A 26,994-nucleotide genomic window follows, 5' to 3' on the forward strand; every position below is an offset into this window, starting at 1 on the left:
GAAGGAAAGGAAAGAAAGATCATCTGTATTGTTTCACCAATTGACAGTTATGTTTGTAACTTTAACAAGCTGTGCCAAGTCTGCAAGGACTTTGAAAAATAAATATTGTTTTGATGTTCAAAGCCTGTAGTAGCCTCAGTTGCTGGGAATCTCAAGCTTCTAAAGAAAGACCCCCGCGGTCCGCCCAGACAAAGAGAGAAGCACATCTTAGGTTTATTTTTATAGGGTCTGGGTGTGACGGCACAGGCATCCCAAGAGACTTTCCTCCCAGTTCGAAAGGCGTCCTTTGCCTCTCAAGCACCATTTTGCTCTTCTCCGTCTCCCTTTGGGAATGAGCCGCCTCCTGACTTCGGCCAAGAAGGTCCCATTGAGGCTGACCCTCAAAGAATCTCAGGCCTGAAGTTTCCATCAGGAAAAATCGCAAAGGGATCAGGTTGACAGGAAAGTGGAAGCTGTATACTGTGAAGTGTCAAAAACCTGTTTATCTAAAAATTATTATTATTAAAATGAAGCACTGAGGGTTGTGGCGGCATTTAGAAATTAACCCAGTCATTATTTTATCGTTAGCAATCGGATCTCCCCCCCCCCCCCCCAAGGAGTCACACTTTTGCCTCTTTAAACCTCCTTGGGGTGTTTTGTGTTTTTTTTCTTTTGGGATCTCAGTTCAGTTTGCTCAGGAACCCGGCTCTTTTCAAAAGCAAGGCCTAAATCGCCCTTCTTTCTCACGTCCAGATTTGTTGGACTGTGACTCCCATCATCCAAAAAGGCATGCTGGGTGAGGACAATGGGAGTTGTGATCGACCCCTCAGAAGTTATGGTCTTGTGTATGGGGCCTAAGTTCATGGTGTATCACAATGACATCAACACCTGAAGACAAACCCCCTTGGCAGCCTCTGGCCTTGGGAACAACCAGGGAGCCTTCAGAGCCGGAGGGAGAGACCTTTCCTCCCAGAAGAGGAGCCAAGGGGGTCTCCGCGTGGGGCTCCTGGGGGCCCTGTGGCCCCTGAATCCACCCTGCAAGGGGAAGGGGCAGGAAAAGGGCAGGCGCACAGGGCCACTCTCCCTCCCTCCCTCCCAAGAGCATTTCCTGGCTGTGGGTTGTTTTCCTTTGAAAAGGTTCCATTCCTGCCCAGGTTCCAAGCCCGGAGGTGTTTACCTGGTTGCCATGGAGACCGAGGGTTCCAAAGGGCCAGGAGTCGGTTGGCCCTGCCATTGCCTTCCTGGGCGCCATCATGGGCAGAGGGCTCTCCAGGCAGGTCCGGCCGGAGCCGCCCCCCACAGATGCCCCTCCGACCCAGGCCCCTCCGCGCGCTCCCCTTGGGACGGCCCTGGTGACATGGCTCAGGGTAAGGGCCACGCTCCCTCGGGGAACCCTCCCCTCCCGCTCCCTTTGGGGCCCCGGGGCCAGCCCTGCTCTGGCAGGGAGGGCCCCCTTCATTGCCTCCCTCCACTTTTGCAGAATGCCTGGACTAGGTGCCCACATTTCCGCCACGTGGGCCCCGAAAACACAGAGGAGGTTCCTGTGGCTCTTCCAAGGTAAGCCCCTGGGGCCCCTTCCCCTCCCTCCCTCCCCCCCAAAGGGAAGCCCTGGCCCAAGAAAGGAGGGGTCCCCAGAGGAGGAGGGGGGCTGCTTGCTCCTTTGGGTCCCAATTCAACTGTCAGGGGGTGCCTTTGGGGGTCCAAGCCCCAAGGGAGGGGTGGGAGGAGGGGATTGTGAGGGACACTTGCATGTAAGAGGTGATTGGCCAGGGAGGGGGAGGAAGGAGGGGCTACTGGGAAGGATATATGCAAAGTGTGACATGTGGGGATTGTGAGTTAATACAGTTTGCATGTGGGAGGTGATTGGCTGGGGAGGGAGAGAGGCAGGAGGGGGGGGGCCCTGGGAGGAGGGCATATGCAAATTGTGGCAAGAGGGGATTGTGAGTTTAAAGGAATTTGCATGTGGGAGGTGATTGGCTGGGGGAGGGAGAGGAGGGAGGGGCCCCTGAAAGAGAGAGGTTATATGCAAATTGTGGTAAGTGGGTTCTCTGAGTTTAAGTGAATTTGTATGTAGGAGGCGATTGGTTGGTGGGCAGAGGGAGGAGCCCTTGGGAGATGTATTTCCGCACATAATAGTTGTCACTATGCAATAGTCGCACCCCGCTTTTTGGCTCCCAAACTTAGCATTTTGGCTTTCCCCCCATAAGTTTGTATTGAGCACTAGCCGTCCCCTGCCACGCATGTGTCTGTGCAAATGTGTTTTGTGAGTGTATATATTTGTGAAGATCTGGATGAGGGCGAACAAATTGAAATTGGAATTCAGACAAGACAGAGGTCCTCCTGGTCAGTCGAAAGGCCAAACAGGGCATATAGTTAAGCCTGTGTGGACGGTGTTACACTCACCCTGAAGACACAGGTTCGCAGCTTGGGTGTGATCCTGGACTCATCGCTCATCGCTTGGAACCGCAGGTTTCAGCGGTGACCAGGGGAGCATTTGCACAGTTAAAACTTGTGTGCCAGCTGCGCCCGTACCTTGTGAAGTCTGACTTGGCCACGGTGGTCCACACTCTTGTTACATCCCGAATAGATTACTGCAACTCGCTCTATGTGGGGTTGTCTTTGAAGACCTTTTGGAAGCTTCACATGGTCCAACGGGCGGCAGCCAGGTTACTAACAGGAGCGGCACTCAGGGAGCACACTACTCCTCTGTTGCGTCAGCTCCACTGGTTGCCAATTTGCTACTGAGCACAATTCAAAGTGCTGGCTTTAGCCTATAAAGCCCTAAACGATTCCGGCCCAGCTTACCCATCCAAACATATCTCCTCCTATGAACCATCTAGGAGCTTAAGATTGTCTGGGGAAGCCCTGCTCTCGACCCCGCCTGCCTCTCAAGCGCAATTGGTGGAGACTAAGGAAAGGGCCTTCTCAGTAGTGGCCCCCCGACTATGGAACCCCCTCCCCAGGGGTATTAGATCGGCCCCTTCCCTCCTGACATTCCCTCCTGAGAATGCAGCGGAATAGATAACACGAAACTATGAATGATGAACATGGAATGGCCAGACAATGTTACTGGATAACCTTTTTAACAGGATGACACTGATGATTATATGTTTTAATGGTTTTTATATATGTTTTATATTTTCATGTTGATTGTTTTTAATTGCACTTATATGAAGGACTATGCCAATCTGTAACCCGCCTTGAGTCGCCGTATAGCTGAGAAAGGCGGGCTATAAATATTGTAAACAAACAAACAAACAAACAAACAAATAACTATGTGTATATATGTGTGTTTGTGTAAATATGTGGTTTTGCGCATGCATTGTAATTCTTTTTTTTTGCTTTTAAAGTCTCTTCTACTGTGTTTTTCAGTGTTTTTATGAGTGATGGTCACTTGTTGGCCTGATAGGTGTATTGTGTCCAAATTTGGTATCAATTTGTCCAGTGGTTTTTGAGTTATGTTAATCCCACAAACGAAGATTACATTTTTATTTCTATAGACTATCTGTTCCCTGCCATGCGTTGCTGTGGCCCAGTCTGGTGATCTGGAAAATAAAGTAATGAGAAAGTGTTGGTTTCTAATATATGTAATTTCTTTCTGCTTTGAGTAAGCAGTATTTCTTGCTGTTTCTTTGTCAGTATTGATATCGAGATTGTCTGGTTTGCCTATTCAGGAACATTCAACATATTATTGTCCTTCTTTAGGGGTCCCTTTCAAATCTATGATACTATCTGTGTGTGTGTGTGTGTGTGAATCATATATATCTATCTATATCTACAGGGGGATGGCTCTTTGTCAGGAGGGCTTTGATTATGTTTTCTTGCCCTGGTGAAGGGGGTTGGACTGGGTGACCTTAAGTATTTTCTGTTGGTCATGGGGGCTCTTTGTGGGAGGTTTGCCCCAATTCTCTCATTTGTGGGGTTCAGAGTGCTCTTTCATTGTAGGAGAACTATAAATCCCAGTAACTACAACTTCCAAATGTCAAGGTCTATTTCCCCCAAACTCTATATGTGTTCATATTTGGGCAAATTGAATATTTGTGCCAAGTTTGGTCCAGATCCATCATAGTTTGAGTCCACAGTGCTCTCTGGATGTAGGTGAACCACAACTCCCAAACTCAAGGTCAATGCCAACCAAACCCTTCTAGTGTTTTCTGTTGGTCATGCGAGTTCTGTGTGCCAAGTTTGGTTCAATTCCATCATTGGTGAAGTTCAGAATGCTCTTTGGTTGTAGGTTAACTATAAATCCCAGCAAAAACAACTCCCAAATGACAAAATCAATTTTTTGAGTGATGGTCACTCCTTGGGTTAGTAGGTGTCTTGTGGTCAAATTTGGCGGCAATTAACCAGTGGTTTTTGAGTTACGTTAATCCCACGAATGAACATTACATTTTTTTAAATATAGATGTTCAAGTTCCATTTTTTCAAACAATAAGTAAAGAAGGTTCTGGGTTGTTGTAGGTTTTTCTGGGCTAATGGAAGGTTCGGTTCCATTATCTGGGCGGAAGCCAAAAGGGGACACTAGACAGAGAAGGATAGTCTGTGGGGAGGGGGGTATTTGAAGAAGTAAAAGAATTTCCCCTGTTTTTCTGTCCCCCCCCCCCCCCCATGCCGCCATCATGGAAATAGCCCTCGTTGATTAAATGGGACATGGAGAGGGGTGATAACCAGTGAAAACGGGGAAAATGGTTTTCCTCCTTCAACTCCCCCAACCCCTAAAATGGACTATCCCTCTCTGTCTAGGCCCCCTTTGGCCTCCGTCCAGGTAATGGAGGTAAAAGGTAAAGGTTTTCCCCTGACATTAAGTCCAGTCGTGTCTGACTCTGGGGATTGGTGCTCATCTCCATTTCTAAGACAAAGGTCGCTTCTGGTTGCTTCTGGTTGCTTCTGGAGTGAGAGAATCAGCCGTCTATGAAGATGTTGCCCAGGGGACGCCCGGATGTCTTGCAATCCTGCGAGGAGGCTTCTCTCATGTCCCCAATTTGTTAAAATGTAATACAATTGTCTGGTTGATACTGACACAATAAATAAAAACCTCCAAGGTCATGTGGCTGGCATAATTGCTTGGAGCGCCATTACCTTCCCACCGGAGTGGTACCTATTGATTTACTCACATTGATTTACTCACTGCTAGGTTGGCAGAAGCTGGGGCTAACAGCGGGAGCTCACGCTGCTCCCTGGATTCAAACCTGCGACCTTTTGGTCAGCAAGTTCAGCAGCTCAGCGCTTTAACTCACTGCCCCACCGGGGGCTCCACCTGGGTAATGGAACAGTACCGAAAAGAGAAACAAAACAAAAAAAAGAGGATTTGTGGAGTTCTTGTTGCTAAATTAGATCTTTACAAAGGTTGTCTAATATTACCATATGTCACCGAGAGAGAGCGACAGGGTTGGGGGAGAAGAGAAGCCTTGCATTTGTTACAATTATTACATCTCTTTCTTCATCTCAATTAGTATTACACACACTGTCTAAAGTATTCAAAATTTCATATAACGTCACTAACAAAATAGAGCGTAGCCTTGAAATCTGACGTTAAAGCTGGTAGTCATTTTTTCTTATGTTGTCCCATGTTCTTCCTGTCTTCTCTTCCATATCTTATCAATAAGGGCTCCTCCTAATTATTCTTATTAGTTTATGTATTTAATATGTTATCGTAGGCTTTCATGACCGAAATCACTGGGTTGCTGTGAGTTTTCCAGGCTGTATGGCCATGTCCCAGAAACATTATCTCCTGACGTTTCGCCCACATTTATGGCAGGCACCTTCAGAGGTTGTGAGGTCTGCTGGAAATGAGGCAAGTGAGGTTTATATATCTCTGGAATGTCCAGGGTGGGAGAAAGAACTCTTCTCTGCTTATGGCAAGTGTTATTGTTGCAATTGGCCACCTGCATTAGCATTGAATATCCTTGCAGCTTCAAGGTCTGGCTGCTTCAACTCCCAGAAGTCTCAGCTGCCTTGACCAATGACCAGGGATTCTCTAGGTTGAAGTCCAAAATACCTGGAAGATCAGAGTTTGGGAATCAGTGGTGTAGTCTGACATGGTGGTTGTTAGAGTGGTTCAGCATTTCTGTGTTCTCAAATAATAGGCTGTGTCCAGGGACCTCATCACACTAGAGAATGAATCCACTTTAAATCCTGTTGCTGCCCCCTGCAGAATTCTGGGGTTTGTAGTTTAGGGAGGGGCTGGATTCAAAGTGGATTCATTCTCTAGTGCAGTGGTTCTCACCCTTCCGTAGGTGTTTATTAATTCAATGATTAATGGGCTGTTGTGGCGCAATGGGTTAAACCAGTGGTTCTCAACTTTCCTAATGCAGTGACCCCTTATTACAGTTCTTCATGTTGTGGTGACCCCCAACCATAAAGTTATTTTTGTTGCTACTTCATAACTGTAATTTTGCTACTGTTATGAATTGTAATGTAAATATCTGATGTGCGGGATGTATTTTCATGCACTGGACCAAATTTGGCACAAATACCCAATACGTCCAAATTTGAATACTAGTGGGGGGTTGTGGGGGATTGATTTTGTCATTTGGGGTTTGTGGTTGCTGGGATTATAGTTCACCTAAAACGAAAGAGAATTCTGAATTGCACCAGTGATGGAATTGAACCAAACTTGGAAGACAGAACTTCCATGACCAACAGAAAATACTGGAAGAGTTCAGTGGTTCATCGGGGCTCTGCTGTGGCTTCTCTCGTTGAATTAGTCTGCAGTGCCTTTCATGTTTCTTGATTCATGCCTGGGCAATACTGCGTTTGGTGGTCCCACAGCTGCATGGTATACGGTAGACTCCTGCAGAGGTGAGAGGATCCCTCTTGTCCTTTGCTGGATGTAGCATTTGTTGGATTTTCTTTGTGGGTCTGTAGATAGGTTGTAGGTTGTATTTGTTCATCAGATTCTCTCTCTGTGGTCAGTAGCTCCCTTGATGTATGGCAGGAACACTTTTCCTCTGGGTGGATCTTTGTCTTTACTCTCGGTGCTTGTTCTTGGTCTTGTGGCTCTTCTGATCTCTGTGGTGGAGTAGCCATAGGCCTGTTGAGCCCAGTTTAGGTGGTTCAGTTCACATTGGAGGAGGTAAGATTTGCAGATTTCTGCACGATCTGTCAGGGCTTTAATGGAGCTTCTTTTTTGACCTGGGTGATGGTTGGAGCTTTTACAGTATGTTGGTATCTATCCGTGTGTGTATGTTTTTTGTAAACTGTGTGACTAATTTTTTTTTTGTAATATTTTTATTGTTTTCTTGTTATTTACATAAAAAGAGCGGGGACAATATGTTTCTGTGAAGTAAAGTAGGAAAGTAAGGAAATGAAGTAGATATAGGAGGTAAGGAGAGGGAAAAGGGGAGGGGAAAAGAAAAAAAAAACAAAAGGGAGGGAAGAAGGAAAGGGTGAAGGGGGTGGGTAAGGTGCTTCCAGGATCCCCCAGGGTGACCCAGCTGTCTATATATATCTCCTGTCTTTGCTTATTTTTGTCGTCAGTTTCGTGTTGATACTTCCTTTGAGTTTTGATTACAAATTTCTGATATATACTGTATTTATCTGTTTTCTTATCTTACGAATTCCAGAAATATTTTCCAATCAGTTCTTTGAGGTTTTGTTGTGTTGTGCGAATGTTTTTGAGTCAGTATGTCCATATGTATTATGTCCATATTTATTTATCCATGTCCATATTTATTTATCACCCACTGCTCCACTGTGGGTATTTCCTTAGTTCTCCATACTTTGGCTAGAATCATTCTTTTTTTTATTGAAGGGTTTTTTTACAGTGAGGGTTAAAAAAAAGTAGGAGTTTGGGTAAAGAAAGTGGGGTAAGGAGTGGTAGGGAGAGGTTGGGAAGGAGTTGGGTCATGGTAGGTAGGGGAGTGGGTATTTAGGAAAGGCTGGGGAGGTGGAGGTGGGGAGAAAGGAAAGACAGAGTGTTGGCTTCCAGTCGTCTTCATCTTTGGCATTCTAATCTCTTTATGTGGGTAGTTCGAATATTGAGAGGCAAACCCGTTTGCATCTTATTCAGTTGTATCTTGTTCAGTTGTAGTTTTGTTGTATTTTAGCCTATTATTGTGTTTTAATTAACCATTTGTAATTTTTTTGGGTTAAATAGTTTTTTTAGCGGGGTCCAATCTGTTCTTGTTTTCATCATCTTTTGATTCGCCTTCATCAGGTGGGTCAATCTGTCCATGTTCATGATGTAAACTATCTTCAGTAGCCATTGTTCTTGTGTAGGGATCTCCTTAGTTCTCCAGTATCTCACATAACAAATTTGGGCTGCCGTTATTGAGTAGTTGAGAAGTTTCTCTTTGTTAGTTTCCAGATCTATCTCTGTAATTCCTAATAGAAAAAGTTCCGGTTTTAGTTCAATCTTTATTTCTAAATTTCTTTTCAATTATTGCATGTATTTCCCTCCAATAAGATTTCCCAATTCTGCATGACCACCACATGTGGAAAAATGAGCCTTGTTGTTCTTCACATTTCCAGCATAGATCTATATATATAAATCTGTTAGGTGAGTCCAACGGGACAGCAAAACTCTAAAAAAACCCAACGAAACTGACCCAAAATTGCCATGCCCCTAGGACAACCCACTCGGTACAAACTAATCTACTCAAAATTAAAAACAACACAACAACACACAGATAAAACGGCAAAACAACTGAGCATGCGCACTGGTGCAAAGTCCCCAGCGCACGCACACACATGGCCGAATGGCCAACGCACCCTCCGCACTTCCGTCCCTCCCTTCTGGCCGCGCTCCGCTCCCGAGACGGACGGCCCTCCCTCGCCCCGCCCGGCACAAACACGTCACCACAAACACGCAACTGCCACCTCCAAGCCCGGCACGCTTCCGCCGCCAACACGCACACACACAAACACACACACGCACCACGCACCTCCCCACCGCCCCCTTCCCACCCACACATGCAACACAACTCCCCCCCGCCCCCTTCCCGCTCACACATGCAACGCAACTTGCCCTCCTTCCTCTTACCCTGCTAACCCCGCCCACGCCGCTGCCAAGCCTTGCCCCCTTCTAAACCTGCCCACCCTCTTCCCCCAGTCAAAACCATCCCTCCCCTCGCCCCCTTCTAACCCCGCTCACGCCGTCGCCAAGCCTCGCCCCCTTCTAACCCCACCCACCCTCTTCCCCCAGTGAAAATCATCCCTCTCCCGCCTCTTCTAACCCCGCCCACACCGCCGCCAAGGCTCGCCCCTTCTAACCCCACCCACCCTCTTCCCCCAGTCAAAACCATCCCTCCCACCTACCCCCTTCTAATCCTGCCCACCCCGCCGCCAAGCCTCGCCCCCTTCTAACCCCGCCCACCCTCCTCCCCCAGTCAAAACCATCCCTCCCCCCGCCCCCTTCTAACCCCACCCACGCCACCGCCAAGCCTCGCCCCCTTCTAACCCCGCCCACCCTCCTCCCCCAGTCAAAACCATCCTTCCCCCCGCCCCCTTCTAACCCCGCCCACACCGCCGCAAAGCCTCGCCCCCTTCTAACCCCACCCACCCTCTTCCCCCAGTCAAAACCAACCCTCCCCCCACCCCTTCTAACCTCGCCCACGCCGCCGCCAAGGCTCGCCCCCTTCTAACCCCGCCCACCCTCTTCCCCAGTCAAAATCATCCCTCCCCCCGCCCCTTCTAACCCCACCCATGCCGCCGCCAAGCCTCACCCCCTTCTAACCCTGCCCACCCTCTTCCCCCAGTCAAAACCATCCCTCCCCCCGCCCCCTTCTAACCCCACCCACGCCACCGCCAAGCCTCGCCCCCTTCTAACCCCGCCCACCCTCCTCCCCCAGTCAAAACCATCCTTCCCCCCGCCCCCTTCTAACCCCGCCCACACCGCCGCAAAGCCTCGCCCCCTTCTAACCCCACCCACCCTCTTCCCCCAGTCAAAACCAACCCTCCCCCCACCCCTTCTAACCCCGCCCACGCCGCCGCCAAGGCTCGCCCCCTTCTAACCCCGCCCACCCTCTTCCCCAGTCAAAATCATCCCTCCCCCCGCCCCTTCTAACCCCACCCATGCCGCCGCCAAGCCTCACCCCCTTCTAACCCTGCCCACCCTCTTCCCCCAGTCAAAACCATCCCTCCCCCCGCCCCTTCTAACCCCGCCCACGCCGCCGCCAAGCCTCGCCCCCTTCTAACCCTGCCCACCCTCTTCCCCCTGTCAAAACCATCCCTCCCACCTGCCCCCTTCTAACCCTGCCCACACCGCCGCCAAGCCTCACCCCCTTCTAACCCCACCCACCCTCTTCCCCCTGTCAAAACCATCCCTCCCCCACCCGCTTCTAACCCCGCCCACACCGCCGCCAAGCCTCGCCCCCTTCTAACCCCACCCACCTTCTTCCCCCAGTCAAAACCATCCCTCCCACCTACCCCCTTCTAATCCTGCCCACCCCGCCGCCAAGCCTCGCCCCTTCTAACCCCGCCCACCCTCTTCCCCCTGTCAAAACCATCCCTCCCCCTGCCCCCTTCTAACCCCACCCACGCCACCGCCAAGCCTCGCCCCCTTCTAACCCCGCCCACCCTCCTCCCCCAGTCAAAACCATCCTTCCCCCCGCCCCCTTCTAACCCCGCCCACACCGCCGCAAAGCCTCGCCCCCTTCTAACCCCACCCACCCTCTTCCCCCAGTCAAAACCAGCCCTCCCCCCGCCCCCTTCTAACCCCGCCCACGCCGCCGCCAAGGCTCGCCCCCTTCTAACCCCGCCCACCCTCTTCCCCAGTCAAAATCATCCCTCCCCCCGCCCCTTCTCACCCCACCCATGCCGCCGCCAAGCCTCACCCCCTTCTAACCCTGCCCACCCTCTTCCCCCAGTCAAAACCATCCCTCCCCCCGCCCCTTCTAACCCCGCCCACGCCGCCGCCAAGCCTCGCCCCCTTCTAACCCTGCCCACCCTCTTCCCCCTGTCAAAACCATCCCTCCCACCTGCCCCCTTCTAACCCTGCCCACACCGCCGCCAAGCCTCACCCCCTTCTAACCCCACCCACCCTCTTCCCCCTGTCAAAACCATCCCTCCCCCACCCGCTTCTAACCCCGCCCACACCGCCGCCAAGCCTCGCCCCCTTCTAACCCCACCCACCTTCTTCCCCCTGTCAAAACCATCCCTCCCACCTGCCCCCTTCTAACCCTGCCCACACCGCCACCAAGCCTCGCCCCCTTCTAACCCCACCCACCCTCTTCCCCGTCAAAACCATCCCTCCCCCACCCGCTTCTAACCCCGCCCACGCCGCCGCCGAGCCTCGCCCCCTTCTAACCCCACCCACCCTCTTCCCCCTGTCAAAACCATCCCTCCCCCCGCCCCTTCTAACCCCGCCCACACCGCCGCCAAGCCTCGCCCCCTTCTAACCCCACCCACCTTCTTCCCCCTGTCAAAACCATCCCTCCCACCTGCCCCCTTCTAACCCTGCCCACACCGCCACCAAGCCTCGCCCCCTTCTAACCCCACCCACCCTCTTCCCCGTCAAAACCATTCCTCCCCCACCCGCTTCTAACCCCGCCCACGCCGCCGCCGAGCCTCGCCCCTTCTAACCCCACCCACCCTCTTCCCCCTGTCAAAACCATCCCTCCCCCCGCCCCTTCTAACCCCGCCCACACCGCCGCCAAGCCTCGCCCCCTTCTAACCCCACCCACCTTCTTCCCCCTGTCAAAACCATCCCTCCCACCTGCCCCCTTCTAACCCTGCCCACACCGCCAAGCCTCGCCCCCTTCTAACCCCACCCACCCTCTTCCCCGTCAAAACCATTCCTCCCCCACCCGCTTCTAACCCCGCCCACGCCGCCGCCGAGCCTCGCCCCCTTCTAACCCCACCCACCCTCTTCCCCCTGTCAAAACCATCCCTCCCCCCGCCCCCTTCTAACTCTGCCCACGCCAAATGCTCAATTCAGAACTCCTTACTCACAGCCAAGGCTGTTTACAGGAATTGAATCCAAAGACTATAAATGCTGATAGGAAATCAAAACAGAACTGATAGCTACCTATTACAATTGAATTACAACATCATAACACCTGATGAAGACATTGCAAAACAAGGGAAACAACCCGGGAGACCTTGTTGTGTGTCACTGACATTGATGTTGTTTATGGAAGAAGATCTTTCGACAACATAGAAAGTGTTATTTTGTGCCACTGTGACGGATATTGTTAACTGTTATTTTGGAAGTTCTAAGTTCATTGTGTTGACGAAATATTGATAAACCATGTGTCACTGTTTCTGATGTTGTTTATGAAAGAAGATCTTTCGATAATATAGGAAGAGTTATTTTGTGTCACTGTGCCTGACATTATTTAATTGTGATTTTGGAAGTTCTGGTTTTACTATGTTAACAAAGTATTGAAAAATTATCTTCCAATTATAAACAGTCTCTAATTAATCGTGTGAATGTTCTCATGTTACATTCAATGTAGAAATTCTTAGTCTATATTATTACGCCTAAATATTTTACCTTTGTGACTACTTTAATTCCTGTTTTTTTCCCCCTGGAGTTTCTCTTTTCTTTCTTTACAAATATTCTTAGTAATAATTTGTGTTTTATTTCTATTTATTTTAAATCCAGCCAATGGTTGATTGGGTTTGCGGAGGACTCGTACAACTAGAAATGGCAGTTTTCCTTCATTTTCTTTTTCCATGGTGAATTGGATGTTTGTGTGTATGCTGTTGAGGTCGTCCAGGAACTTGTTTACTTCTTCTCCTCCATGGCTCAAAATGGTGAAGGTGTCATCCACATATCTGAACTTTTTGTGGCTGTTTCCAGGGCTTGTTTTTCGAAGTGTTCTTTGTAGAATTTTTCTATGACTGGGATGAGAGGTCTCCCCATGGCTAATCCATCTTTCTGTTCATAGAATTCATTGTCCCTCCAGAAGTAGCTATGTTTCTATGAACAGAAAAACTGGTCTGCGATGGTTAAGGCCCAGGGGATTGAGGGAGGGCTTTTTCAGCAGCGATTTAATTGTGTATGTTCCAAATTTCCCCAGATATTAATTTTTGCTCCAAAAGACACATTAAACTAATAGTAATAAAATGAAGTATATTGGAAAAAAAAACAAAAAAACAAAAAAAAAACAAAAGACACATTAAACTTATTTGCAGGGGGTGTCTTGTTTTCTTGTGTACAAAAATCTACACCTATTCAAATATAGTCATTTCATCTTCTGTTACATTGTCATATTACAATGTCAATATTATCTATATATATAAAATCCGAAGTGGCGTCGTATGAGGAAGCAAAACTCAAAAACCCCCCAACAGAAATTAACCAAAATTCCCATGCACATACCTCAACCCACTAGGTACAAACAAACCCAATCAAAATCAAAAACAACACAACACCACACTCACAAAACGGCAAAACAACTGAGCATGCGCATTGGCACCCAGCCGCAAGTTCCCTGGCACGCGCACATGGCCTGGCAGCCAACGTTCCCTCCGCGCAAGCCACGCCCCCATCCTCACGCCACGCTGCTTCCCGCCCTGTCCAAACCATCGCAACTCACCCTCCTTCATCTTACTCTGCTCACGCGGCCACACACACACACTCACGCTGGTAAGACACACCCCCTCTCCCTCCCTCCCTCCCTCCCTCCCTCCCCCCCACCCCTTCCCTCCCCCCCACCCCTTCCCTCCCCCCCACCCCTTCCCTCCCCCCCACCCCTTCCCTCCCTGTCTCACTCTTTCCCTCCTCCCACCCTCCGCCGGTAAGACATGCCCCCTCCCTTCGCCGCGGCGGGCCCAAGCACACTCATGCCGGTAAGACACGCCCCCTTCCTTTCCCCCCACCCCTTCCCTCCCTGACTCACTCCTCCCCGTCGCAAACACACACACACACACACACACACAACGCTCCTTCACTCCTCCCCCCGCCGCCCACACACACCTTCCTCCACACACACACACACACATTCACGCCAGTAAGACATGCCCCCTTCCTTCCGGCACACACACACACACCCTCACCCCCCACCCCCCGCGCGGCACACACACACACAAGCTCCCTCACTACCTGTTGGGAAAGCAGCAGCAATGGCAGCAGCAACGGAGCATCCACGCAAGGAAGAAGGGGAGGGGGGAGGGGGAGGAGGAAGGTCCACGGTGCTTGAATGAAGGACCTTCCTTCTCTCCCTCCCTTCCCTTCTTTCCTCCCTTTCTTTCCTTTTCTTCCTTCCTTCTCCTTCCTTTCCTTCTTTCCCTCCTTCCCTTCCTTCCTGTCCATCCTTCCTTTCCTTCTTTTCCTCCCTCCCTCCCTTTCCTCCTTCTTTCCCTTGCTTCATTTCCTTCCCTCCCTCCTTTCTTCCCCTCCTTCCTTCTCCTCCTTCCCTCCCTCCCCTTTTTCTTCCTTCCTGTCCCTCCTTCCTTCTTCCTTCTTTTCCTCCCTCCTTTTCCTCCTTTCCCTTTCTTCATTTCCTTCCCCTTCATTTCCATCCCTCCCTCCTTTCTTCTCCTCCTTCCTAACTCCTTCCTTAGATCTCCTCCCTCCCCTTTTCCTTTCTTCCTGTCCCTCCTTCCTTCTTCCTTTCCTTCTTTTCCTCCCTCCTTTTCCTCCTTTCCCTTTCTTCATTTCCTTCCCTCCCTCCTTTCTTCACCCCCCTCCTTTCTTTCCCTCCTTCCTCCCTCCCTTCCTGTCCCTCCTTTTTCCCTTCCTTCCCTTCTTTCCCTCCCTCGCTTTTTCCTTCCTTCCTGTCCCTCCTTCCTTCTTCATTTCCTTCTTTTCCTCCCTCTCTTTCCTCCTTCTTTCCCTTTCATTTCCTTCCACCCTTATTTCCTTCCCTCCCTCCTTTCTTCATCCCCCTCCTTCCTTCCTTCTCCTCCCTCCCTTCATGTCCCTCCTTTTTCCCCCTTCCTTCCCTTCTTTCCCCCCTCCTTTTTTCCTTCCTTCCTGTCCCTCCTTCCTTTCCTCCTTCTTTCCCATTCTTCATTTCCTTCCCCTTCATTTCCTTATTAAATGGAAGGGACAGTCAAGAAGTAATGAGAGGAGGGAAAAAGGGAAGGAAGAAAGGAGAGAAGCAGGGAGGAAAGAAACAGGTAGAGATGGAAGAAAGATGAGACATAGGGAAAGAAAAAGAAGAAAGGAAGGAAAGAGAGAAAGAAGGAGAGAAAGAGGGAGGGAAAGTTGGCCACAGCAACGCGTGGCAGGGCACAGCTAGTTATTTATAAATATTTAATTATATATTAAAATTAATATTTTATCATTCATTCCTTTGAAGACTGCCCGGAAGCTTCAGTTAGTCCAACGGTCAGCAGCCAGGTTGCTCACCGTAGCAGCATATAGGGAGCATACAACTCCTTTGTTACGCCAGCTCTACTGGTTGCCGATCTGCTACCGAGCACAATTCAAAATGCTGGTTTTAACGTGCTGGTTTTAAAGTGCTGGTTCTGGCCCAGACTACATGTTTGAACATATCTCCTACTACGAATCATCACGAAGTTTCAGATCATCTGGAGAGGCCCTGCTCTTGATCCCACAGCTATCGCAAACACGATTGGTGGAGACGAGAAACAGGGCCTTCTCAACAGTGGCTCCCCGTCTGTGGAATTCCCTCCCCAAAGACATCGGATTAGCCACCTCCCTCCTGCCCTTTAGAAGGAAACTCAAGACTTGGCTGTGGGACCTTGCATTTGACCATTGAATAGTGGCTTGTATAAAGAAGACATAAGCAATTTCGAAGTGACAATGAATTGACCCGGATCCGGATTTTAATTGGCGTGTTTTAACAACTGCTTATTAAATGTTTTGTTTTAATCAATTTGTTGATTGTTCTTATCATTATGATGGCACCAAATGGTGTTTGCTGTGAGGCCGCCCTAAGTCTCCCCTCTGGCGTGAGAAGGGCAGGGTACAAGTATATGAAATAAAATAAATAAATTATGTCTGTCCTGTCTTGTAATGGATGTATTATTAGTAAATGCCTCAATCTAGCGGATGACCTTAACTGGGACTTATTTTGGGGTAGTTCTTATTTACAACATATTGAAATATAATGCTGGGGCTTATTTTATGGTTATGCTTTATTATATATAACTTTTGGGCAATGCTGAAATTAGTGTGAGTCTTATAATTGATGGCATCTTAGGATTTTTTATATGAGAGAGGCAATGCTGAAATTAGTGTGAGTCTTATAATTGATGGCATCTTAGGATTTTTTATATGAGAGAGGCCAGTGATTCCGGTTTGGGAATCACTGGCCTCTCTCATTTGAGGCCAGTTTGGGCCAGTGATTCCGAAGCCTTTTCGGTCATGGAACCCACACACGCCTTCTTTTTTGGTGTCAGGAGCGACTTGAGAAACTTCTGGTGTGAGAGAATTGACCGTCTGCAAGGACATTGTCCAGAGGGCACCCGGATGTTTTGACGTTTTACTATCCTTCTGGGAGGCTTCTCTCATGTCCCCACATGGGGAGCTGTAGCTGACAGAGGGAGCTCATCCATGCTCTCCCCAGATTCAAACCTGGTTTAACCCATTTGCGCCACTGGGGGCTCCTATGGAACCCTTTAGAAGACATTTCTTTCCTGCAGAACCCTAACTCTTTCTGTATCTTTTAAACCAAGCATTAGGAATTCACAAAGTTCTTCCTTTTTTCTATTTCTATTACCTGAGCTTTCTGTATAATTCAATATGTTTGGACATGAAGAGAAAATATTTAAAGTATAACCACAAACCATCGTTTTAGTTTTGAAAGAGGGTTTGATGTCTGACAGCTGCAGAGATAAATCTAGGGTGGTATTCAACTGCCACACCGTGTTTGGTGGAATAATAAGAAGAAAAAGGTTTTGGAGATAACCTGCGCTCCCCATTCCTTCTCATTAGAGAAATCCAATATTGAGTTGTGTGTAGATTGATTTTAAAATCCCTTTAAATATGATTTTAAGATTTTTTGTGGAACCCTTATCGCTCCATGCAACAGTTTGGGAGCCAGTGTGAGTCTAGGCATTAATTAAGAGCTTGTGGGAGGGGCTTAGCTGTGGGAGGGGCAGGAGGGAGAGGCCTCAGGGAGGGAGGGATGTGTATGCAAATTAGGTTGCAGAAGTGGGTTGTGAGAGGAGAGGGTATTTGCATGTGGGTGCTGATTGGCTGGTGGAGGAGATAGTGGGAGGGGTCCTTGGAATGGAGTGGTTTCTATGCAGAGTGGGGATTTGCATATAGGCGCTCATTGGGTGAGGTGAGCGTGACTGTAGAAAGGGCCAGCCAGTCACCAGCCACACGCAAATCCTCCTCCCAATCCCAAACTCCTGCCACTCAGTCTGCATGCAGACCCCAGTTGCTAGCACTCTCCCTCTCCCTCCCTCTCTCCCAGTGGCAGCCAGTTCCAAGGGTCAATCCCTTGCTAGAGTCCCTCGGAGTGGAGAAGACAGATGCCCTCATGGTGCCCCATGGACTTCCTGGACCATCAGCCTGGTCCCTGTTGGAGGGAGGGGACGGGGGGCTTGCAGGACCCCTGGATGGGATGGGCTGCCCCAGTCTCTCACACTTTGTGGCCTTCTCTTGCCCCTTTCAGCTCTTCAGAGCCACAAGGAACCTGCGCGGAGGAGCCCTCTCTCCGGACATGCTTCATCCAAGTACTGCCAGCATTTGAGGTAAGGAAGGCGGCCTCTTAGAAATACAGGTAGTCCCCAAGTTATAAACAAGATAGGTTCTGTAGATGTGGGACCATTTTTAAGGTGTTACTCCTATCTATCTATCTATCTATCTATCTATCTATCTATCTATCCAAAACAATTTTTATTGATCAGTCGATTCATCAAAACATACGATGTAAACACAGCATACAGTATACATCTAGTCTAGTAAAAATATAAATATACAAGTACAGAGGGAAAAAGTGTGGATGGCCGACTTGTAACCAAATATACCTTAAGTTTATACATCAAGTGTCCTCATCCCCCTTATACTGTGTACTAATTTGATCAATATACTCCTTTTAGCCATATATACTCGAGTATAAGCCGACCCGAATATAAGCCGAGGCACCTAATTTTATCCCAAAAAAAGGGAAAACTTATTGACTCGAGTATAAGCCGAGGGTGGGAAATGCAGCCGCTACTGGTAAATTTCAAAATAAAAAATAGATACATTATTATTAAAATTACATTAATTGAGACATCAGCAGGTTAAATGGTTTTGAATATTTGCCATATTTCAAAGTAAAACAGTAAACAAGCCATGTAGATGGAAAAGGGGGGGGGGGGGTCAACAAAAGCAATATGGTATGAACAGTAACTTTATAATAATGGGGACTCAGGCTGGCTTCCAACGTAGTAATAGGCAAACATTAAATGCCTATATAAACAAAAAACTATAAAAAATTTAAACAAAAGGCAATACTAAACATGGTAGAATGAGTTAAAATAAACAGTTGCATTAATTATCATTAAAAGCAATTTTAAAACCATCCGAGGTAAAATGTCATATCAGTTCCCTTTTGCCTTCTCGCAGGTTCCTATTGATGCAGCCTAGAACGGCACTGGCCTTTTCAGCTGCAGTATCACACTATTGTCTCATGTTCAGTTCGTGGTTCTAAGACTCCTTTCATAGAATCCTAGAATTGGAAGGGGACTCTAAAGAGCCATCTAGTCCAACCTCCTACATTCTGCCTTCATGCAGGGAAAGCACAATCAAAGCACCCCCAACAGATGGCCATTCATCCTTAATATTAATATTAATATTAATAATGATAGTAATATTAGAGTTGGAAGGGAGCTCTAAAGGCCATCTAGTCCAACCCCCTTCATTCTGCCTTCATGTAGGGAAAGCACAATAAAGCACCCCCAACAGATGGCCATCCAGTCTTAATATTAATATGAATAAAAATAATAGATTTGGAAGGGAGCTCTAAAGGTTACCTAATCCAACCTCCTTCATGCAGCAAAAGCACGATCTTAGTAGGACACTTCCTGGTCTCAGAAAGCAAGCAGGCGGGCAGGCAGTGAGGCCGAGTGAAAGCTGAATGGAGCTGGCTATGGAGGCCTGTGCTGGCTTCCGCAGGCCTCCACAGCCACAGAGGTCAGGCAGACAGGCAGGCTGCTGCAAGCGGAGGTCCTTCTCTGCGGCGTTGGCTGCATCCTTCTCTCACTGCGCACGCCTCTGCAAGAGCGAGCGGAGGACACAGCCGACGGAGCAGAAAAGGACCTCCACTTGCAGCAGCCTGCCTGCCTCCCTGCCTTCCGTGCCTGCGAAGACCTGTGGAAGCCTGCACTGGCGGCAAAGGCCTGCACTGGTTTCTGCTGCCCTCCGCAACCAGCTCCACGCGACCTCACTTTTGGCGAGGCCACCTGGCTGGCAAGTGCACCTGCTGCCACCGCCCCTTCCGACGAGGCTGCCTCCTTCCTTACAAATGGAGGCCCAAGGTAGCCTCGCCGGAAGCGGTGGTGGGTGCGCTTGCCAGCCACTTCTCTGGCCCGAGGCTGAAAAAGGAAGCTCAAGGCTCTCCTGCGGGCTCCGCTGCCCCTGCAGCCGCCATTCATCCACCTCCTCTGGCCTACTCCATGGAAGCGAAGGCCATCCAGCTTTGAAGCCCCCAGGCTCCGCTGCTCGGCTTGATTCAAATATAAGCCGAAGGGGACTTTTTGAGCCCCAAAATCGGGCTGAAAAACTCGGCTTATATTCGAATATATACGGTACTCCTTTTAGATGCTTTATACAAATAAAGGGCAACTTTTGTTGTTAAAACAGGGTTATAACCAGCTAGTATAAATGTGGTTTTGGCCGTTGCATCCCAGCTCGTTTTATGACAAACGAAAGGCCATAAATGTTGTTTCCTTTCTTTTTCATACAAACAGTAGTTATGTAATATGTGGTTCAGATTGTCAACCGGCATTGGTGGCGCCACAGACACAGAGTCTTTCTTTGGGTAGGATATGATAGAATGAAATGAAATGCAAAGATACAGAATGGGGGAAAAAGATCTTTGGGTCCTCATGGACAACAAGTTAAACATAAGCCAACAATGTGATGTGGTGGCAAAAAAAGCCAATGGGATTTTGTCCTGCATCAATAGGAGTCTAGTGTCTAGATCCAGGGAAGTCATGCCACCCCTATTTCTACCTTGGTTAGACCACACCTGGAATATTGTGTCCAATTCTGGGCACCAAAATTGAAGAGAGATATTGACAAGCTGGAATGTGTCCAGAGGAGGGCGACTAAAATGATCAGGGGTCTGGAGAACAGGCCCTATGAGGAGCGGCTTAAAGAGCTGGACATGTTTAGCCTGAAGAAGAGAAGGCTGAGAGGAGACATGATAGCCATGTATAAATATGTGAGAGGAAGTCATAGGGAGGAGGGAGCAAGCTTGTTTTCTACTGTCCTGGAGACTAGGATGCGGAACAGAGGCTTCAAACTACAAGAAAGGAGATTCTACCTGAACATTAGGAAGAACCTCCTGACTGTGAGAGCCGTTCAGCAGTGGAACTCTCTGCCCCGGAGTGTGGTGGAGGCTCCTTCTTTGGAGGCTTTTAAACAGAGGCAGGATGGCCATCTGTTGGGGGTGCTTTGAATGCAATTGTCCTGCTTCTTGGAAGGGGGTTGGACTGGATGGCCCACGAGGTCTCTTCCAGCTCTATGATTCTATGATTCTATTGGATTTTAACTATGTTTTGACTTCTGTATTGTATGTTTTATATGCTGTAATTCACCTTGGGTCCGATTGCGGAAAAAGGCCGGGTAGAAACATCTTAAATAAATAGATAAATAAATAATTACATGGCCGATTCATAAAATTAAAAAAAATCATATGAAAAAGTGACCAAAAGGAACATCAGAGATTTAAAAGGTGGGCCAATATTAACAAAATGGGTTTCAACTGGGAGAACTGTAGGGTACTAGACTTGGGCAATGAAGATTTTTTTTTGTCGTGTCAGGAGCGACCTGAGAAATTGCAAGTCGCTTCTGGTGTGAAAGAATTGGCTGTCTGCAAGGACGTTGCCCAGGGGATGCCCGAATGATTTGATGTTTTATCATCCTTGTGGGAGGCTTCTCTCGTGTCCCCGGATGAGGAGCTGGAGCTGATAGAGGGAGCTCATCCGCCTCTCCCCGGATTCGAACCTGTGGCCTGTTGGTCTTCAGTCCTGCTGGCACAGCGGTTTAACCCACTGCGGCACCGGGGGCTATAGCAATAAAGATGAAATGCCTAGATATGGGATGGGTGACCTCTGACTTGACCACAGTCCATATGAAACGGAATTAGTTGTCTTAACTGACCGCAGATTGAACCTGAGTCAAGTCTATTGCAGCAGCTTTCCAAGTCCAGGCTGTTCTAGGCTGCATCAATGGAAGCCCAGGGTTGAGATGGAGGGACGTCCTAGTCCCACTCCCTTCTGCTTTGGTCAGACCTCTTCACCTGGAATAACCCTGTGTCTAGTTCTGGGCAAAGCCATTGAAGAAGTGGGTTGCTTTGAGTTTTCCGGACTGTATGTCCATGTTCCAGAAGCATTCTCTCCTGACGTTTTGCCCTATCTATGGCAAGCATCCTTGGGGAATCCTTTGTTGGAAGGTGCTTAGCTGGCCCTGATTGTTTCCTGTCTGTTTGAGGCAAGCGTGAATGTTGAAAATGATCACCTCGATTAGCATTGAATAACCTTGCAGCTCAAGGCTTGGCTGTTTCCTGCCAGGGGGAATCCTTTGTTGGGATGTGCTTAGCTGGCCCTGATTGTTTCCAGTCTGGAATTCCCCTGTCTTTTGAGTGTTGTTCTTTACTTACTGTCCTGATTTTACAGTATTTTTAAATACTGGTAGCCAGGTTTTGTTCATTTTCATGGTTCCCTCCTTTCTGTTGAAATTGCCCACATGGTTGGAGATTTCAATGGCTTCCCTGTGTAGTCTGACATGGTGGTTGCTACAGTGGTCCAGCATGTCTGTGTTCTCAAATAATATGCTGTGTCCAGGTTGGTTCATCAGGTGCTCTGCTGAAGTCTTGGGTTGAATTAGTCTGCAGTGCCTTTCATGTTCCTTGATTTATGTAGACTTGTCCACAGCTGCATGGTATACGGCAGCTCCTGCAGAGGTGAGAGGATCTCTCTTATCCTTTGCTGAACGTAGCATTTGTTGGATTTTCTTAGTGGGTCTATAGATAGTAGGTTTGGGCAGTTTCGTTCGTTACTTTCGTAATTCGTTATTAATTCGTATTTAAATTAGCTTATGATCCAATATTGAGCCATGCAGGACTACTGTGAGGAGTAATTAAAAATCGAAACAATTTTTCCAATTTATTTCGTAATGTTTCGTAATTGTTTCGTAATTGGTTCAAAATTGTTTTGAAATTGTTTCGTAATTGTTTCGTAATTATTTCCGTATGTCTGGTGCAAGTTTTATAGTTGTTGTTTGTTTTATCAATGATAAAAAATAAATTATCACACCAACAGTCAACAACAGAGGGAGAGGGAAGCTTCAGAAGTTCCCCCTGTCCCATTTGGAGGGTTTTTTAGCATATTGCGCAATCGCGTCCGCCATTAACGAATCGATTCATAATTTTACGAAATTTTGTATATTTTGAACTTTTTTAAAGGAAAATTTTGGAATTCTTTAAAAAAACGAAACGCAAGGGCCCCCCTAAAAACGAAACGAGTTTAGAACCAAATTTTTCCGTTGTTACCCAACCCTAATAGATAGTTTGTAGGTTGTGTTTGTTCATCAGCTTCTTTCTCTGTGGTCAGTGGTTCCCTTGATGTATGGTAAGAACACGTTTCCTCTGGGTGGATCTTTGTCTTTACTCTCGTGGCTCGTTCTCGGTCTTGCAGCTCTTCTGATGTCAGTGGTGAAGTAGCCATAGGCCCGTTGAGCCCAGTTTAGATGGTTCAATTCGCCTTGGAGGAGGTGGGGTTTGCAGATTCTTTTTGCATGCTCTGCCAGGGCTTCTTTTCTGACTTGGGTAAAAGAAGATGGCCACCATTTCCCCTTGGGTTCCTCCATCTCATTCGCTCCTTGTCTCTCACAGAAGCTGGGCCAAGGCAGTGGTCGGTATCCAAGAAAGTAGGGCTATTCTGGGTTGTTGTAGGTTTTTTGGGGGCTATATGGTCATGTTCTAGAGGCATTATCTCCTGAAGTTTCACCTGCATCTATGGCAAGCATCCTCAGAGGTAATGAGGTCTGTTGGAACTAGGAAAATGGGTTTATATATATCTGTGGAATGACCAGGGTGGGACAAAGAACTCTTGTCTGTTCGAGCTAGGTGTGAATGTTTCAACTGACTACCTTGATTAGCATTTGATGGCCTGGCAGTGCCTGGGAGAATGTTTTGTTGAGAGGTGATTAGATGTCCTTGATTGTTTCCTCTCTGTTGTTTTGCTGTTGTAATTTTAGAGTTTTTTAATACACGTAGCCAGATTTTGTCCATGTTCATGGTTTCCTCCTTTCTGTTGAAATTGTCCACATGCTTGAGGATTTCAGTGGCTTCTCTGAGTAGTCTGACATGGTGGTTGCTACAGTGGTCCAGCATGTCTGTGTTCTCAAATAATATGCTGTGTCCAGATTGGTTCATCAGGTGCTCTGCAATGGCTGACTTCTATGGTTGAAGTAGTCTGCAGTGCCTTTCATGCTCCTTGATTCGTGTCTGGGCAATGCTGCGTTTGGTGGTCCCTATGTAGACTTGTCCACAGCTGCATGATATACGGTAGACTCCTGCAGAAGTGAGAGGATCCCTTTTGTCCATTGCCGAACGTAGCATTTGTTGGATTTTCTTGATGGGTCTGTATATAGTTTGTATATTGTGTTTCCTCATCAGCTTCCCAATGCGGTCAGTGGTTCCCTTGATGTATTGCAAGAACACTTTTCCTCTGGGTGAATCTTTGTCTTTACTCTCATGGCTTGTTCTCGGTCTTGCAGCTCTTCTGATGTCTGAGGTGGAGTATCCATTGGCCTGTAGAGCCCAATTTAGGTGGTTCAGTTCATTTTGGAGGAGGTGGGGTTCGCACATTCTGCCAAGGCTTTAATGGTGCTTCTTTTTGGACTTGGGTGATGGTTGGAGTTTGTATGTAGATATCTATCTCTCTCTGTGCGGGTTTTCTGTAAACGGTGTGACCCAATTGTTGATCTGGTTTGCGGATGACTAGGACATCTAGAAAAGGCAGTTTTTCTTCATTTTCTTTTTCCATGGTGAATTGGATGTTTGGGTGGATGCTCTTAAGACGGTCCAGGAACCTGTTTAGTTCTTCTTCTCTATGGCTCCAAATCGTGAAAGTGTCATCCACATATCTGAACCATATCGTGGGCTTTTTTGTTGCTGTTTCCAGGGCTTGTTTTTCAAAGTGTTCCATGTAGAAATTAGCTATGACTGGGTTGAGGGGGCTCCCCATAGCTACTCCATCTTTTTGTTCGTAGAATTCATTGTCCCACTGAAAGTAGCTGGTGGTGAGGAAATGGTGAAACAGAGCTGTGATGTCTTCTGGGAACTTCTGGTTGATTGGTGCCATGGTGTCTGCTACCAGGACCATGGTAAATAGAGACACCACATCAAAGCTGATCAGTTTATCGTTGGTATTTAGCTTGAGATTGCTGATTTTTTCTATGAATTGGGCTGAGTCCTTGATGTAGAGTGTAGTGAGCCCAATATGGCTTTGTAACTGTGCTACAAGAAGTTTTGCTAAGTCGTATGTGGGGGATCCAATGGCACTCACGATGGGTCTGAGTGGGGTGGAGTCCTCATGGATCTTTGGGAGTCCATAAAGCCTAGGTGGAAGGGCTTCCGATTTACATAGCCGTTGTCGTATGCCGAAGTTTATTGAGGAGTTGGAAGCTTTTAAGCAGAGGCTGGATGGCCATCTGTCAGGGGTGATTTGAATGCAATATTCCTGCTTCTTGGCAGGGGGTTGGACTGGATGGCCCATGAGGTCTCTTCTAACTCTTTGATTCTTTGATTCTATGTTGATTTTTCTGGTTATTTTGGAAGTTGGGTCTTGTTTAAGTTTTCTGTATACAGTATAATAGGATCCAAGAGTTTTCTGATCTTCTCCTTGTATTGTTCTGTATAGCATTCCCCTTGTCTACTGGGAGAATGATGTTATCAGGATCTGAGTTGAGGTCTCTGATGGCTTGTCTTTCCTCCCTTGTTATGTTACTGGAGGGAAGTTTTGTCTTTTTCAGGATCCTTGCTGTTTCCCCTCTTGTTTCTTCCTCAGGGAGGCGATAAATTGCTGATTCGACATTGGCAATGATGTTTTTTACTGGGATACTGGTGGAAGTTACAGCAAAATTTCCACCTTTCGCTAGTATGGATACTTGGTCTTCAGAGAATTGTCTGTCTGTCAGGTTGATGATGGTCTGCGATGTATCCACTTCTAGTTTTGGGTGTTGCTTTTGGCATTTGTGGAATTTTTGTTTTTGTCTGTTGGTGTGGACAACCATGTTTTTCTCCATTTTTCTGTAAGTGAGGTTGTCTATTTTGTCCCAGTCCTGAGAATTCATCTTCTGGCGGATGTTGATATGGAGGTGCAACAGTTCCTTATCTATGTTTGCGAGTTCTTTGCGGATGGTGTGAATTCTCTCTCGTAAGAGGTTGCATTCCAGGCGGTCATATATCCGGTGAGCCTGTGGTGTTTTGAAAGTCCTTTCAGAATTACAGCAGCCTTGAGACAAACCTATCATGAGGTTTTCTTGGCCAGATTTGTTCAGAGGAGATTGTTGTTGCCTTCCTCTGCGACCAAGAAAGTGGATTTTGATGGGAAAGTGGGGATTTAAATCGTGGCATCTACGTTTGCGGTCCAAAGCTCAGACCACTGTAGCACACTGGCCAAAATGTACAGGGATTGTCTGGGATATGAATATGGGACATCATGCTCCTACATACAGTATTAAGTCCCAATCTTAATCAGAGGTATCTGCAAATAAGACTGAGAAAGATTCCTGCTTTCTACTAACTAGCAGCTTCCTATAGAACCAAGAGAAATACTGAAGATGTCGAGTAATGGCCCTGATGCATTGCTGTTAAGAACTTAGGGCTATTCCGTTGTGGTCCCCAGGTGGGCCTTCTCTGAAGAGGGGTGGGAATCCTGGAGCCCTCAGGAGTTGTTTGACTGCAAATCCCAGCAGAAAGATTTGGCAGAAGGAAAAGCCCTTCTTCAGTAAAGTCTTGAGACCCCCTTCCTTTCTCTGCAGTTTCTGGGGAGAGAGGACCTCCCCTTGGAGTCTAGCAGCCTGGTGGCCATCTGCGAGACTTCAGAGAGGTACCTCCTGTCCATGTTTTTGGGGAGAGGGCATGCAGGGGTCTGGGGGGTTGGGGCCCGGATATCTGGAGGGGGCCCTCCCAGGATGTTGCCTTCTTCCCATGGGCTGGCAAGATCCTTGGGATGGGGCTTGCCTCTCTTGGGGGGAATAGAAGGGAGAAGCTGAGTTCCTTTTTTGCCCCTTGCCTTTCTAGCAGCTTCATATCGGAGAGAATCCCAACTCCTCCACAGAAAGAACTATCCAGGGAGTTGGTGAGTGAAAAAAAGAGGCTGGAAAGGGGGGACATTGCCTCTCTTCGTCCTTTGGGAAATGGATTCGGGCTCAGGGCCATCCCAAGACCTCTTGAGTTCTAGGTGGCCCTTTGCTGAAGAGGCCTCCGACAGTGCTCAACTGTTGTTGGAGTGCAAGTCCAAACAGTCCCAGGCAGTGTGTCACTGGGGAGGAAGGCTGGGGGTTTCAGTCCAATTCTCTCTGGGAGAAAGGGGGGGGGGGCTTGGCAAAGAGCACAGCCCTCACTTCCCTCTTCTTCCCCCTCAACAGGGCTCCAAAGAAGTTGGTGTTCCTTCGGAGCTGTTCGGGCAGGAGGGGGCGGCCCAGGACCTCGAGAATGAGAGGTACATCCCTTCCCAGGTTCAGGGCCACATTGCAGTCAGATATCCCCTCCTTCCCTCCTTCAATTGAGGCCAAGGGGGCTTGAGCCTGCAACCTTATTCTAGGGGGTTTGGGGGGGGGGGGGGAGAGAGGAGAGGATGCCTTCTGATCTTGCCTTGTTCTCTCTCTCTCCTTGCAGTGTCGATGAGCCCCCTGAGAAGACATCAAGGGTAAGGAAGGGAAGGGAGCATCTCCCTCCTCTTTTCCTCTCCCTGTCCCTCCTTTAAGCT

General features: G+C 48.1%; 1 long non-coding RNA gene across 1 annotated transcript; it reads left to right on the forward strand.

Annotated features, from left to right (window-relative positions):
- Positions 1-1,487: 1,487 nt before the first annotated feature.
- On the forward strand, positions 1,488-26,358 carry LOC137097270 (uncharacterized). The gene is made up of 4 exons (XR_010910102.1): positions 1,488-1,536; positions 17,460-17,538; positions 26,045-26,112; positions 26,307-26,358. It is a non-coding gene; the product is annotated as an uncharacterized lncRNA (long non-coding RNA).
- The last annotated feature ends 636 nt before the right edge of the window (positions 26,359-26,994 follow it).

This window comes from Anolis sagrei, chromosome 6, assembly GCF_037176765.1.
Source record: "Anolis sagrei isolate rAnoSag1 chromosome 6, rAnoSag1.mat, whole genome shotgun sequence".
Classification (NCBI taxonomy): Eukaryota; Metazoa; Chordata; class Lepidosauria; order Squamata; family Dactyloidae; genus Anolis; species Anolis sagrei.